At 49.0% G+C, this 14,581-nt stretch overlaps 1 protein-coding gene across 9 annotated transcripts in view; it reads right to left on the reverse strand.

Moving 5' to 3' along the window:
• The window catches only part of RALGPS1 (Ral GEF with PH domain and SH3 binding motif 1), a 302,552-nt gene extending 291,067 nt beyond the window's left edge, over positions 1–11,485 (reverse strand). For 6 of the 9 annotated variants that reach the window (XM_070378975.1, XM_070378972.1, XM_070378974.1 and 3 more), the window contains exon 1: positions 11,207–11,485. The gene's annotated coding sequence lies outside the window, so the exon portion shown is untranslated. Of the gene's footprint in view, positions 1–6,173; positions 6,290–10,710; positions 10,740–11,206 lie in introns of those variants that run through there. The other 3 variants (XM_070378968.1, XM_070378970.1, XM_070378969.1) reach the window with 3 other exon arrangements.
• Positions 11,486–14,581: the final 3,096 nt, after the last annotated feature.

Consider the following 14,581-nt stretch of genomic DNA (forward strand, 5'->3'; position numbering starts at 1 on the left):
CTGTCCACTCTATACCAACGGACACTGGGACTGTTTCCAGCCTGGGTCATCACAGGGGTGCTACTGTAAGCCTTCTGAGTGGTGCCATGTGGTACATTCATATGCCTTCATGCTGGGTTGACACCCAAGAGTGGAACTACCGGGTCATAGCTGATTAAATGTTCAGCTTTGTTGGATGATGGCAAGCAGTTCTCCAGACTGGCTAAACCGATCTACACACCCAGCAGCAGGCTGTGAGCATTCTGGTGCTCCACATCTTTGCTAGCACTTGAAGTGCTGGCATGCTCAGCTGCATGCCAATCAACTGATTCTTTGCGACCCCACGGGCTGCAGTCCTGCAGGCCCCTCTGTCCATGGAGTTTCCCAGGCAAAAACACTGGAATGAGGGCCTTCCCTGGTGGTCCAGTGGTTAAGACTTCGCCTTGCAATGCAGGGGGTGCAGGTTTGATCCCTGGTTGGGAAGGTAAGATCCCACATGCTTCGCAGCCAAAAAAACAAAACATACAACAAAAACACTGGACTGAGTTGCCACTTCCTTCTCTGGGGATCTTCCCAACCCAGGGATCAAACCCACATCTTTCGCATTTCCTGCACTGGCAGGTGGATTTTTTTATCACTGTGCCAGCACTTGAAATAGTCTTCTTTTTTTATTATTATTATTTTAGTGGCCCTGATCAGTAAGATATCACAAAGTCAGTATTATGATCACCTTTAAAGAAGACTGAAATTAAGTGCCTCTCTCGAGGCTCACAAAACTAAGCGACTCAGAGCAGGAACCAAGGTTTTCTGACTCCAAACAGTTTACTGTTGCAACCTGCAGCCACTTCTTCTCCTGGCTAACCCCAACTCCTCTTTCCTCTGGGAAGCAATCTCTGATCGCCCAGCCAGGTAAAGCCATCTGGCTTATGGCCTCTGAGCACCTTGTACTCTTCTTTTGTAGCCACTGTCAGTGCTCTAATTAACCTTTCCAACACTTATTTGTTTTATTTTGGACTTATTTTTACACTTACATACCTCTGCTGCTGCTGCTAAGTTGCTTCGGTCATGTCCGACTCTTTCCGACCCCATAGACGGCAGCCCACCAGGCTCCCCCGTCCCTGGGATTCTCCAGGCAAGAACATTGGAGCGGGTTGCCATTTCCTTCTCCAATGCAGGAAAGTAAAAAGTGAAAGTGAAGTCACTCAGTCATGTCCGACTCTTCACGACCCCATGGACTGCAGCCCACCAGGCTCCTCTGTCCATGGGATTTTCCAGGCAAGAGTACTGGAGTGGGGTGCCATTGCCTTCTCCCATTCAAATGCTAGTACTTCCCAATTTTATACGTTAAGTAGGCTTCCCTGGTGGCTCAGACAGCAAAGAATTCACCTGCAATACAGGAGACCTGAGTTTGATTCCTGGGTTGGGAAGATCCCCTGGAGAAGGGAATGGCAACCCACTCCAGCCATGGACAGAGGAGCCTGGCAGGCTACAGTCCATAGGGTTGCAAAGAGTTGGACACAACTGAGTGACTAACACACACACAAAGAGAATAATCTTTCCTGGTTGGGCAGCTGGCTCAGCCATCATGCCCCCACCACACAGAGCCTCACTGGAAACTGCCTTTTGATGGACGTGGTCTATGAGCAACACTACATGAGAGGCAGGCAGCTGCTGAGAGACTGCAACACACAGATGGAAGTCCACAGGTTTTACAGGTGGAGAATCAGGACGCCTGAGTCTGAAAACCCTGGCAAAGTCCATCCACCCTCATGTGGAAAGCAGGAAGAGCAGCCCTGATGACCTCTCACCTTCAGATCTGACTGACACTGTATCTGATAAGCACAAAGTCTGCAGCAGTGCTCACAGCAAAAGAGCCCAAGGCAGGTACACCCAGAGATAAATTAGAAAAACAGGCTAACTGAAGCAATTAGCATCTTTTGAAAGCATCAAAATAATGCTACATATCAGGGCTTCCCAGGTGGCACTCATGGTGAAGAAACTGATTACCAAAGCAGGAGAAGTAAGAGATGAGAGTTCAATTGCTGGGTCGGGAAGATCCCCTGGAGGCATGGCCATTCCAATATTCTTGCCTGCAGAATCCCATGGACAGAGAAGCCTGGCAGGCTACAGTCCATAGGGTCATAAAAAGTCACAGAAAGCTAAGAGAAACTAAAGAGCCTCTTGACAATCACGAAAGAGCAGAGTGAAAAAGTTGGCTTAAAACTCAACATTCAAAAAACTAAGATCCTGGCATCCGATCCCATCACTTCATGGCAAACAGAAGGTGCAAACAGTGACAGATTTTCTTTTCCTGGGCTCCAAAATCACTGCGGATGGTGACTGCAGCCGTGAAACTAAAAGACACTTGCTCCTTGCAAGGAAAGCTATGACAAACCTAGACAGTGTATCAAGAAGCAGAGATGTCACCTTGCGGACAAAGGTTCACATAGTCGAAGCTATGGTTTTTTCCAGTAGTCACATATGGATGTGAGAGTTGGGCCATGAAGAAGGCTGAGCGCTGAAGAATGGATGTTTTTGAATTGCGGTGCGGGAGAAGACTCTTGAGAGTCCCTTGGACTGCAAGGAAATCAAACCAGTCAATCCTAAAGGGAAACAATCCTGAATATTCATTGGAAGGACTGAAGCTGAAGCTCCAATACTTTGGCCATCTGAGGCAAAGAGCCACCTCACTGGAAAAGACCCTGATGCTGGGAAAGACTGAGGGTAGGAGAAGGGGACAACAGAGGGTAAGATGGTTGGATGGCATCACTGATGCGATAGACATGAGTTTGAGTGGGCTCTGGGAGTTAGTGATGGACAGGGAAGCCTGGCGTGCTGCAGTCCATAGGGTCGCAAAGAGTCGGACAAGACTCCATGACTAAACAATGACAACAACGCTACATATCAGTCAGCAAGTAACTTCTACTCTTACCAAAAATTTTCCCAAAAAGAACAAATTCTAATCTTAGTCACCGACCAATCAGCACATACACCAATCCTTAACCTTCGTTGTGTACACGAAAGATCAGTGTTTCCTGATCTCAGACCTTAAAGCCATCGTCCCAAATTGAACTCAACTTTTCAAATTATCAGGAAAAAACAACTAAAACCAAGAGGAACTGCTGCAAGAACCTTTTCTCCATGAATCTATTTACCTGTCTCACCTGTGGCTCTTCCAATGTGTGTCAGAAACCACACCTCAAGGCAGCATGGGCTGTGAGAAAAGACACTTGAGGAGCCCTCTGTGTCTCCCATAGCTCCATCTTGGGCAATCTGTTCACCCTCTCTGAGCTTCAGTTTTCTCCTCCAAAGACCAAAGTCGACCCCCACCTACCCCGCAGAATCAATATGAGGCTAAAAAACAAGGTGTCGAGACTTTGTAAAGTGCTCAAATATTTTATGATGAAGGGACCTCAGATCCAACAGCTTTCTCGTTTTACAGGTTCAGATCAGTCACTGGGCTCTCGCCCTTTATTCCATGTGTCCCTGTAACAAACATTTATGGACTACTTACTCCGTGCCGGAAGCTGCGCCAGGCACGGAGGACCGGATGGTGGGCAGAGAAGCCACAGTCCGTGGTGTGACAGGATGGCACACACCGTACCGGGGGACTCACAGTTACGCTGAAGAGCAAGCTGTTACACCTGCGGGCCACGTAAACCATTTGGCTTTTTTCTGAGAGAAACCAGAAGCAGAGGGAACACCACACTCAGATTGTTCTGGCTGCCGGTTACTAGCCCTGGGCTAGGCCCTGAACGTGGAGAAAAAATGCAGACTGACTCTGCAAAGTCTGGAATCGGGGTGAGAGGAAGCTGAGGCCGGTCACACAGTGTTACTACCCGCTACACCAGGGCGCTGTGGGAACCCAGTGGGAACAACCCTAGACACCAGTGGACTCAAAGTGCTAGAGATACGGGGCCTAGAGAGGGGGGGAAAAAAAAAACAGCTACAGAGAGGGCACAGAACAAGAAATATCAACATAGTGAAAGTCCCTAATTCCACATAACAGACTTGATTGCCACAAAAAGAGACACACCAAATTCTCCAGAATTCACTAATTTGTTTTCCATAAATATTTAGTAACTCAGAAATGTATCAAAAGCACAGATTTCCCCTGACCTACTTATCAAGCTCATACAAGAGTGGGTGAGAATTACTGTATCCAATAAATACGAACTTAATTATTCATCATTCTTTCTTTTGTCTCTAATAAGATGATTTTCATGGGAACTTTTTTTTTCAAGGAAACTTTTGACAGTTGAGGCCAAATATTTACATTTTCTTCTGATTACTCAAGTAACTGTCTTAACCTTAAAATACAATCAGATAATAAAAACATTTAAATCCTAATGAGGGAAAAGTATAATGTTGCATGAGTTTATATTATATATGAGTTTATACTAAAGTCCCATTATTCACATGGAATCACAGAACAGGGGGACAGCAAGAACTTGGGAAACCAGCCTTCAGTTCCTGGACGGGTCTGAGACAGGCCCACCCACGAGGTTGACTCCATCCTCCCATGCACCAGCATCTTCTGCTTTTGTTGGGGTCCAGGCTTGCGTGCACAGTCCCAAGGCAGGCTGAGCACTGCCTGCTAGCCGGGGTGCTCCCAGCAGCCTGCCACCCTCTCCACACTTTCCACATGCAATAACTCACATAACTCATAGGCAATAAGTGAGCATCCCCCCAAACAGGCATCCTGACAGCCCTGGATGTCAACAGGTTAACAGAGCTCACCCTGACTGAATGTTCATGACGTGGAGCACTATGCTAAGCCCTGTTCCTCTCATCTCCTTAAAGTCAGGTAAGAACCAGGGGGAGGTAAGTATCATTGTGCTTCCCGTGTTGATTAGCAAACAGAGCATTGGTCACTTGCCTGAAGCCACAGGGCTAGCAAGTGGGGCCGGGACATAAACCCACACAAGCCTGACTTCAAGGTCTGCTAGAAGTGCTGCCCTGTCTGCTTCGCCGACACTGAGGCGGTGTCTCCTGTAAAGAACACAATGGACCTGAAAGCTCTGCAAAATAATGGGGGTGGGGGGAATGTGCCTCTCCGGGTCTGCACAGTCTGCTCTCCTCAGAAAGTGCAGGTGAGAAAAGCCGGACTCATGCCTCCCGTGCGGAAAAGCCATGGAACTGATCAGTGCAGGGGATCAAAGAGAAGGGGCTCGGGGTGGTGCTGGGCTGGGACCACCTGTGAGAAGGCCCCAAGCAGAAAAGGGAGAAGAATCACTTGTGGGCCCGTGAGGAAAGCCCCAAGGACTCCTCGAGCACTCTATGACCTCAGAGCTGGTTTCTCAGACGCCGTGGCCATCACCTTCACCTTCACCACTGACTGGCACCATCACCGCTACACTGGAACCCAGAGAAAACAGCCAAACAAGTGCTTCCTGGTGCTGCCCCAACACTAAGGATAATCAAGTACAATGAGCACTCTGTAAGCATAAGTTTCTGTCAGGCAGGGCGCTGAGCAACCCACAGCATTATTTCACAGAATCTCCAACAACAGCCTCCAGGCAGGTAACCCTGCCATTCCCATTATCGCCACTGAGACTAACAATGGGAAAGACGCTTGCCCACGGTTACAAAGGTTGTGTGTGGATGAGTCAGAATCGGAACCCAGGTCTAGCGCCAGAGTTGGAATCTGCTTGGCCACATCACTTGGGGTCCTCTGTCGTCACCACTCCCCTTCTGGTCACGTTCTGTTTGCACCTGATTCCTCCACTAGCCGTCAGCTCCGAGGGTAGGACACAACTCTTCCATCTCCACGTGGCCAGCACTCAGCAAAGAGCTGGGCCCAAAGCAAGAGCACAGCAAGGCTGGTGGATGAATGCCCACAGGAAGGAAGTGGCCCCAGAAATGCCTCAGGATGCCCCTCGAGGAGGCCAACCCAACCACTGCCCCCATCCCTCATCAGCAACTACAGACCACCTACTCAGCTCCCTGCGGCCTGCTCCTCCACTAGCCCACCTCAGCAGCCACACTTCTGAGGAAGGGGGAGGTGAGCTTCAGCAAGCGTGAGCAGTTCATTTTCAGACTTATCCTTCTTTCTGTTTCCCCGTCTTGTCCTGGACTATCTGGAGCAAATAGTTCTTCCCTCTCCCAAGACTCAGTAGGACAAGTACCACCATTCAGACCCAAAACCTACAGCTGGCAGACAGCTGTGTGTGTCTCGGTCAGCACTCAAGTACCTGGAGAATGAAGCAACAGAGTCCAGAGTCTGGGTTTCATCAGAGACCTGAAGACCTATCGAGAAGAGTGTGCCAGCATTTGGTAGCATGACTTGTCTGAGCAGAGGTCCATCACGAGGTCCACCAAGAGTCTACCCTGGAAACGCGGGAGCAAAGAAAGTAGGAGACTTTCCCTGTGCAGAGGAGACACGGGCATAAAACAACGCGTGCAATAGCGAGGTGTATGCTCCAATCCAGGTTACTCACACAAGAATGCCAAGGGAGCGCAGACAGGAGTGGTCACTTGCAGAAGAATTCAGTGGGTTTCACAGAGGAGGTGGCAAGCCATTCCCAAACCACAAAGGGAGAAGTCATTGTTTCCTGCCTCCGTGACCCCCACACTGCCCAATTCCGCACCCCTGGGCCCTGTTCTAGCTTCAGTGACCTGTGTGCCAGTCTCCCTGCAGAGCATGTGAGCACCTCATGAGGGCAAGGACTTTGAGCATCTCCTGTGGCTCACCCTCCACCGCCCAGTAAGTGTCTGCTAACAAAGATTATTAATAACCCAGCAGCTACCCCTTGTGGAGCATCTACCAAGACCTATTCCTGCAAGTACTTCCCACACATGATCTCGTTTCTTCTTCACAAAAAGCCCCCAAAGGCAGATCCTATTATCACCATCCATTTAACAGATAAGGAAACTGAAAGGAAGGAAGATTAGGTAAATTGCCCCAAGTCATATCGCTGGTAAGTGACAGGGCTGGACTTTGAATCATGGGCTGAAGGGAAAACCAGTTTTCAATTACTAGTGAACAAATCCCTTTTCCTTTCTCTTTCTGTGTCTGCCTTGCATCCAGATACATGGACTGCCCTTTAGTCTACTGTTCACTGGAACTGGAGCCTTTTCTTCCCTCGAGAAAAACAAGGGCTGTCTCTTGTTAGTCTTCTAAACAATGACTGCTGACCATTACTGAGTAAACATCAGGGAGAGTGGGGGAGAGTGGAGACACAAAATTGTGCTCAAGGCGTCGGTGAAAAAAAACATCTATTAAAGAGGAACTGTATGTACCAATTAGAACATTTTCCAATGCTGGGACACTTTCCAAAAGAAATCAAGTAAATAAACACAGGAGCAAAAGTATGTATAGGATGCTATTCTTTGCGTAAGAGAAAGAATATATAACAAACAAGAAAATGATAATAGTGGTTACCACTAGAGAGAAGACTGGGAACTGGAAGCTTGAGACAAGAAAGACACTTACTTTACAATTTTCCCCCCTTGAAATACTTATCTTTTAGAAAAAAAAAAAAAAATCTATGTGTGATTTTTTTTTAATTCTTAAAAAAAATAAGATAAAAACATCATTTAAAGAAACTCCTTATTGCCAAGCCTTTTCCAAATGCTCACGTACATATGACTGCAACCATGAAAAAAAACTTGTATGTTTGTGAAAATTGGAGTGAACTTAATTTGTAGTGAAAGAGGACTGTGAAATAACTTTCGTCTTTCATGTTGAGCTTCACTAATTTCACGATAAAGCTGTTGCAACTTTTTTTTCTTCAATAAACAAAATGCACTTTGAAGGTACAGATACAACATCCATATAAGCAGCAGGGATAAGATGCCACACCTTCTTCTGAAAGTCCCTCATTCGTCCCTTCAACAAGTATTTAATGAGCACCTACTGTGTGCCAGACAAAGCACTCAACAGGTATTTTTTGATAAACAGTTCAGTTGGTAAAGAATCTGCCTGCAATGCAGGAGACCCTGGTTTGATTCCTGGGTTGGGAAGATCCACTGGAGAAGGGATGGGTTACCCACTCTAGTATTCTTGGGCTTCCCTTGTGGCTCAGCTGGTAAAGAATCTGCCTGCAATGTGGGAGACCTGGGTTGGGAAGATCCCTGGAGAAGGGAAAGGCTACCTACTCCAGTATTCTGGCCTGGGGAATTCTATGGACTGTATAGTCCATGGGGTCACAAAGAGTTGGACAACTGAGCGGCTTTCACTTTCACTATGTGCCAGGCAAAGCACTCAACAGGTATTTTTAAAAGAAGAACTAAGTAACGGGTCATCAGTGTCCTCCCTCCTGCCCTGCGGGAAAACATGCTCATCAGAATGCCAGAGCTAGGATCACTCTTGCCTGATGTTCACATATCCTCTCTCAGCTAAGAAAACTGAGGCCTGGACAGGGGAAGGCCTGATAGAGGTCACACGAGAAGCGAAGGCCTCACAATGACCAGTCCTGCTCTCCTTACATAGGACGTTCTATTTTGTTGTGTTGAAAGATGGGTGGTCAGGGAGGGGCAGAAACAGACCCTAACAACAAAGGCCTAATACATCAGGTGTCTTCACGTATCTAGCCACGTGTACTCTTCACAGCAACCTCTCAAGGTGGGCATGATTATCCCTGTGTTATAAATAAGCAGACTAAAGCTCTGAGAAGTCAAGAAACTGGTGTGTGAGGCTTCGAAGGCAGCTCTGTCTGACTTCCGAGCCAGAGCTCTTACCCTCCATGCTGAAAAGGAAAATCAAGTTTAAAAGGTAGACTGGAGCCATATCACGGAGAACCCTGGATGCGATATTTTCATTAATGAAGTTTCTCTCTCAACCTTGGATGCGGTCACTCAAACACTACCAACCAAAAAGCCAATTCTCTCATTACCCAATACATTTTCTAGCTCTCGTGGACCACCAAGTTTGGGCTTTCCTTTGAACCCACAGAGCACGATCATTACCCAGAGCACAGCACTCTCTGAGTCATTTACATAGTTTCTGCTGGGACAGTACGGGATGCCTTTAGAGCCTCTGGGTCCTGCCACACGAGCACAGACCCCAGTAAGGACCCACATCTGAGACAACATCCCCATGATGCCACTGGGTCATGCCACACCAAATGGTAGTGAGAGAGGCCAGCACCATGGCAGTTGGTTCCCCAAAGTCCCAGTGCCTGAAACGAAGAAAAGTGCAGGTTCATTCAGGAGAAGCCTCCTCCTGCCGCTCTTCTGTCCATGCAACACAGGTGGGACGAACTGGTCACACTGCTGGTGAGCAAAGGCAATGAGGTCACACGCTTGGCTATGGGATACTCTTCCAAATAGGAGGGAGTCCCATCATCTTGCTTTCCTCTCTCCATCACATGGAAACCTAACCAAGTTTTGGCATTCCCCTCTTTTGGGTGTCTTCCTTCTGGAATGTGATAAAAATCAGTGTTCATACTCGGATGGGGAAGGGAAATTCCATAAGGCTCAAGTCTGAGCTTCGTGTTCCAATTCAGAGTCTTCACTGGAGTTGGGGTCTAAAGGTCAGCAAACAATTAAATGTTCTGGTGCTTTCCATCTGCCACAGCTGCCTCACAGGCCTCATAGGAAGCAGGAGTCACCATCCCACCACAAACCTCATCCCCACTACCTACCTCAGCCCCACCTCGAACAAGAAAGCGGTCTACCGATTAGAAATCCCCTCCACAGGCTTCCCTGGTGGCTCAGTGGTAAAGAATCCGCCTGCCATTGCAGGAGTCACAGGTGCTATCCCTGATCTGGGAAGATCCTACATACCTCGGAGCAGCTAAGCACGTGCAACCCAATGACAGCTTGTACTCTAGAGCCCACAGCTCTCTAGAGAGCCACGACTCCTGAAGCCTGCACGCCCTAGAGCCCATGCTCTGCAACAAGAGAAGCCTCAGCAATGAGAAGCCCTCGCACCACAACAAAGAGTAGCCCCCACTCGCTGCAACTAGAGAAAAGCCTGCACAGCAATGAAGATCCAGCAAAGCCAAAACTAAATTGATTGATTAAATTAAAAAAAAAAATCCCCTCCTCTTTCGACCCTCAGTTTCCAAACACAATCTGCCCACTAGCACAGAGGCAGCAGACTCATAGCTTTACACAAAGATGTCCTCAGTCTGTCCCACCCTCACAAGCCCCCTGAGGGGAACACAAGGCAGGTACCAGGATGCACACCTCGCATAGGAAGAAACAAAGCTCAGAGGTGAGAGACTGTCCCAGGCAACAAAGAGGCAAAAGCCTCTGAACCCTCATTCCTGTTCTGCCCCCTCACCAGGCTGCCACTTCAATCTTCTGGAGACGACCACTGTTAAGATTTGCAGCAGCCTCCAGGTCCCAGGAGCCAGTCGGCCAAGAACCCTTCCACCCTTCCAGCTTCACACTAACTACTCTTCAAGCACACACATTTCTCAACAGCTGATAGAATGAAAGCCAACGGGCGGCCCCCACCCCACTCCGCCCCAATCGAGGCATGCCCCCTGCAACAGCGACACGAAAAAGCCTCCCCGAGATTGAAAACCAGTGCGCCCCACGTCAGGCCACTGCGAGGCATAGGGGAAGCCGCCGGCCTAGTAACCAGGGCAGCTGAGACCCAAGTCCGACTCAGGAGGAGCACAGGCAAGGCCGAGCTGGCCCTTCCGGCCCAGCGGCGGCAACCCTCGAAGCCTCCAGAATCCTCAGAAAGCCCAAAGCTCCTGCTTCCCCTCAAAAAAAAAAAAAAATCCCGGCAGAGGAGAAAGCAGCATTCCCTTCTCCCCGCGACCCCTCACTCACCCTCTGGCCGCTGCTCACCTGGGGCCCCCGCTTCCGGACCTGCAACCACTCGGGGCCCCCCCCCCCACCCACCCCTGCAGGTCTCCCCGGCCCCGCCCCCCTTGCACCTGTGGTGTCCTCAAGGCCCGGCCGGTCCGGCCGCTTCGGCCTCACCTCGCAGCCCCCTCCCCCTGGCAAACCTGTGGTTCCCACCTGGCCCCGCCCCCCCCGCACCTGCAGCCCCTCAGCCCTTCCTAACTGCCTCCTCCAGCCCCGCCCCACGCACCTGCGGCCTTTCCCCAACTCCAAACCCGCCCCTCCACACACACACCTGCCGTCCCCCAGACCAAAACCCCCATCCCCATCACGCACCTAAAGCCCCCCGGCCCGGCCCCAGTGCCCCCCAGACCCCCTGAAACAACCCCACCACCACCACCCCCCAGCCCCGCCTCCCGCCCCAAGGCCCCACCCCTGCCCGGCGGCAGGCACCCCCGCCTAAGGGTCCCGCCCCTCGCACCTGCAGCTCTCTCCGGCCCGGCCCTCAGGGTCCCGCCCCGCCCCGCCGGCCGCTCCTCTCACCGCCCGCTCTCGCCGCCGCAGTCCTGGCCGGTCACCTTGACGCGGGCCGCAGCGGCTGCCGCCGCCTCCTCATGGCCCTGGGAACGGCCCAGGCGGCAGCGGCGACTTCGCTCGGAGGCTGGAGCCGGGCCGAGCCGGGCCAGGGCCGGGCCGGGCGCAGCTGGAGCGCGGGCCGACGCGGGAGCAGAGCCGGTGCCCAGCCGCAGTAGGAACCGTCCGCTCCTGGAGGGGGGGGTGGTCTGAGCGGCGGGCCTTTCAGCCAATAGGCGCGCGGAATCGGACTCCTCTCCCCAATCAGCTCACTGCAGAGGCGGAGACACGCAAATCGGCCGGCTGGGCGCTCCAGTGCGCAGCCGCTGCAACCCAGGTCCTCCCTGGCCTCGGCCTCCGCTAGAAGCCCTCAGACGCGGTCTCCGCCTGCAAGGATGCTCTGCAGCCTGCACACTCCGATCAGCGCCCCGCCACGCCCATCTTCTTCCTAGAAATAGCAGTGCATCTTATTCCCCATACATCCTTCCAGGCCTCATACAGTTTCCCTTTGAAATCCCTACCTAAGATTCATTTGTTTTTCAACAACAAAAAAATGGCTTTGTGAGAAACATCACCTGAATGCCCATTCTTTATGACTCGGAGGTAGGCACAGAACACAGAACATCAAAGCCAGAAGAAACCTTCGGGAGCCTCGAGTCCAATCCATTTCATTTATATCTGGGCAAAATTAGGCCTCTCGAGGTAAAAAGACTTGCCCAAGACCACACAAGTACAAAGCTGGGAAATGGAGTTGTCTCATCTTTCGGCTCCCAGATCCTTTTCTCTGTGCCACGCACGATGAGATGAGCAGAAAGGTTAAGTCATTTGATCAAAAGACCCCCGAGATAATAAGTTGTAAAGGCGGAGGAAGCCAGTTCTGTGAAGCCCTGCAAGTCAGAACCACAGAAAATCTCTGTTCTGCCTCCCACAGAATGGAGGCTCTATGTCCTACGTTACTCTGAATGATTCTTGGATGCACAAACAAGTAGTATAAGTCATTTCTGACAACTTTCGAATTCATTCTGCAGTAATATCAGAGTATGAAAAGATTTGTTACTGTCTTCCCATAGCTGATGGAAGAAAAAGAGAGAAACAAATGAACAGAAGAGAAACAGGGTCAGTGGAAATTAATGCATTTCTAAATCTTCAGGGATCTCCAAGGGAAATTTCTGCCATCTTGCATTAAGATAAGAATAATTATCAAAGAAGCTACTTAGCTATTTTACTGAAAGAGAACAGGAGACAATACAATGCAATGATTCATTCTGCTCAGAACCTCTGTATTCAGAAATGCACAGGGTGGGGGTTGAGTGCTAAAGCTGGGAACTTTTGACTACCTGAGTCCAAACTCTGCTTCTGCCACCAGCAAGTTGTGTGTAGATTAGCACTTTACTTACTGTCTATGGGCCTCGGTTTCTTTCTTGAAAAATAAGTGTGCTGAAAATAGCACCCTCTTCAGAAAGACTGCTGGGAAGATTAAATGAGATGACATGTGGAAGAAGCCCTAGTACCTAACAGTAGCTCAGTAAACATTAGCTGTTGTTATTTCTACCTGTGTGACTTAGGGCAAGCGTGGAAGTTCAGCACAGTGTGTGTAATATATGCTTGCTAAATGGCATCTCTTATTTTTAAAATGATTATGCATAACTTCTAAGTTTTCTTCAATTAACATAGATTCTTTTGTAATATATCAAAAAGTTATTGTAAACCCAAATTTAAAATGAGAAAAGGATCTGAATCCAAATGCCAATAAGCATGTGGAAAGATGTTCAATATAATTAGCCATCAGAAAAATGTAAATCAAAACCACAATAAGATACCACTGCACACCCATGAGGATGGCTATAACAAATGAGGTGGACAATAACAAGGGCTGGTGAGGAGATGGCAAAACTGGAACCCTCAAACACTGCTTGTGGAAATATAAAATGATGCCACCACTTTATAAAACAGTACCTTAAAAGGTAAACGTAGGGTTACCATATGACCCAACAATTCCTAGGTATATACCCAAGAGAAATGAAAGCATATGTCCATGTATAAAACTGGTACACAAATGTTCATAATATCCAAAAAGTAGAAATAACCTAGTGTCCATTAACTGATGAGTGGATAAATAAAATGTGGTATATCCATACAACGGAATATAAAAAGAAATGAAATTCCAATACTTCGATTAACATGGATGAACCTTGAAGCCATGGTAAGTCAAAAAGGCAGATCACATATGATTCCATTTATATAAAATGTTCAGAATAGGCAAATCTATATAGTGAGAGAACAGTTGGTGGTTGTCTAGGGCTCGGTGGGGGGTGGTGCAAGAATTGAGGGTAATGGCTAAGGCAGGTGGACTTTATTTTTGAGATAATGAAAATATACTAAAATCAGTGATTGCACAACTCTGTGAATATACTAAAAGCCATTGCATTGTATACTTTTTATGCATGAATTATATAGTATACGAATTTATAATAGTAAAACTATTATTACAAGTTATCAGAAACTCTGGTCAGGCATGTCAGTCTCATGCTCAAACACCATGTAACAGGATGTAGAGAAGATCCTGACTGCATCTGCTCGGATTCAGATCACCTACAGTGAAAGTGTGATGTGCTGGTGGAATAAGCGGGCTCTCAATGAAGGGAAGGAACTTTGGAGCTAGGGGAGGAAAGGAGGGCTGGAAAAATCACCAAGGCCAGGCCAGCTGCCTCTGCATAGGCTTGTATATCATGCAGAGTGAAGTTTTGGGACAGTTCAAGCAGATTTTTTCATTAGAGCTGCTGATCAACAAGGAAGTTGTATAAACAGACTCTAGGGTGGCCCCCTGGAGAAGGCAATGGCACCCCACTCCAGTACTCTTGCCTGGAAAATCCCATGGATGGAGGAGCCTGGTGGGCTGCCGTCTATGGGGTCGCACAGAGTCGGACACGACTGAAGCGACTTAGCAGCAGCAGCAGTAGCAGCAGGGTGGCCCCCATAATCCTCACCTCACAAGTCTATGGGCTTGTGGGATCCTCTTCCCTGAATGTAGGCAGGACCTGACTTACTTCCAATCAGTAGAATAAGGCAAAGATTTTTCGATGTTTGTGATTATGTTCAGCTCAGTTCGGTAGCTCAGTCATGTCCGACTCTTTGTGACCCCATGAACTGCAGCACGCCACGCCTCCCTGTCCATCACCAACTCCCGGAGTTCACTCAAACCCATGTCCATCGAGTCAGTGATGCCATCCAGCCATCTCATTCTCTGTCGTCCCCTTCTCTTCCTGCCCCCAATCCCTCCCAG

This window comes from Bos mutus, chromosome 11 (assembly GCF_027580195.1).
Source record: "Bos mutus isolate GX-2022 chromosome 11, NWIPB_WYAK_1.1, whole genome shotgun sequence".
In the NCBI taxonomy this organism is placed as follows: Eukaryota; Metazoa; Chordata; class Mammalia; order Artiodactyla; family Bovidae; genus Bos; species Bos mutus.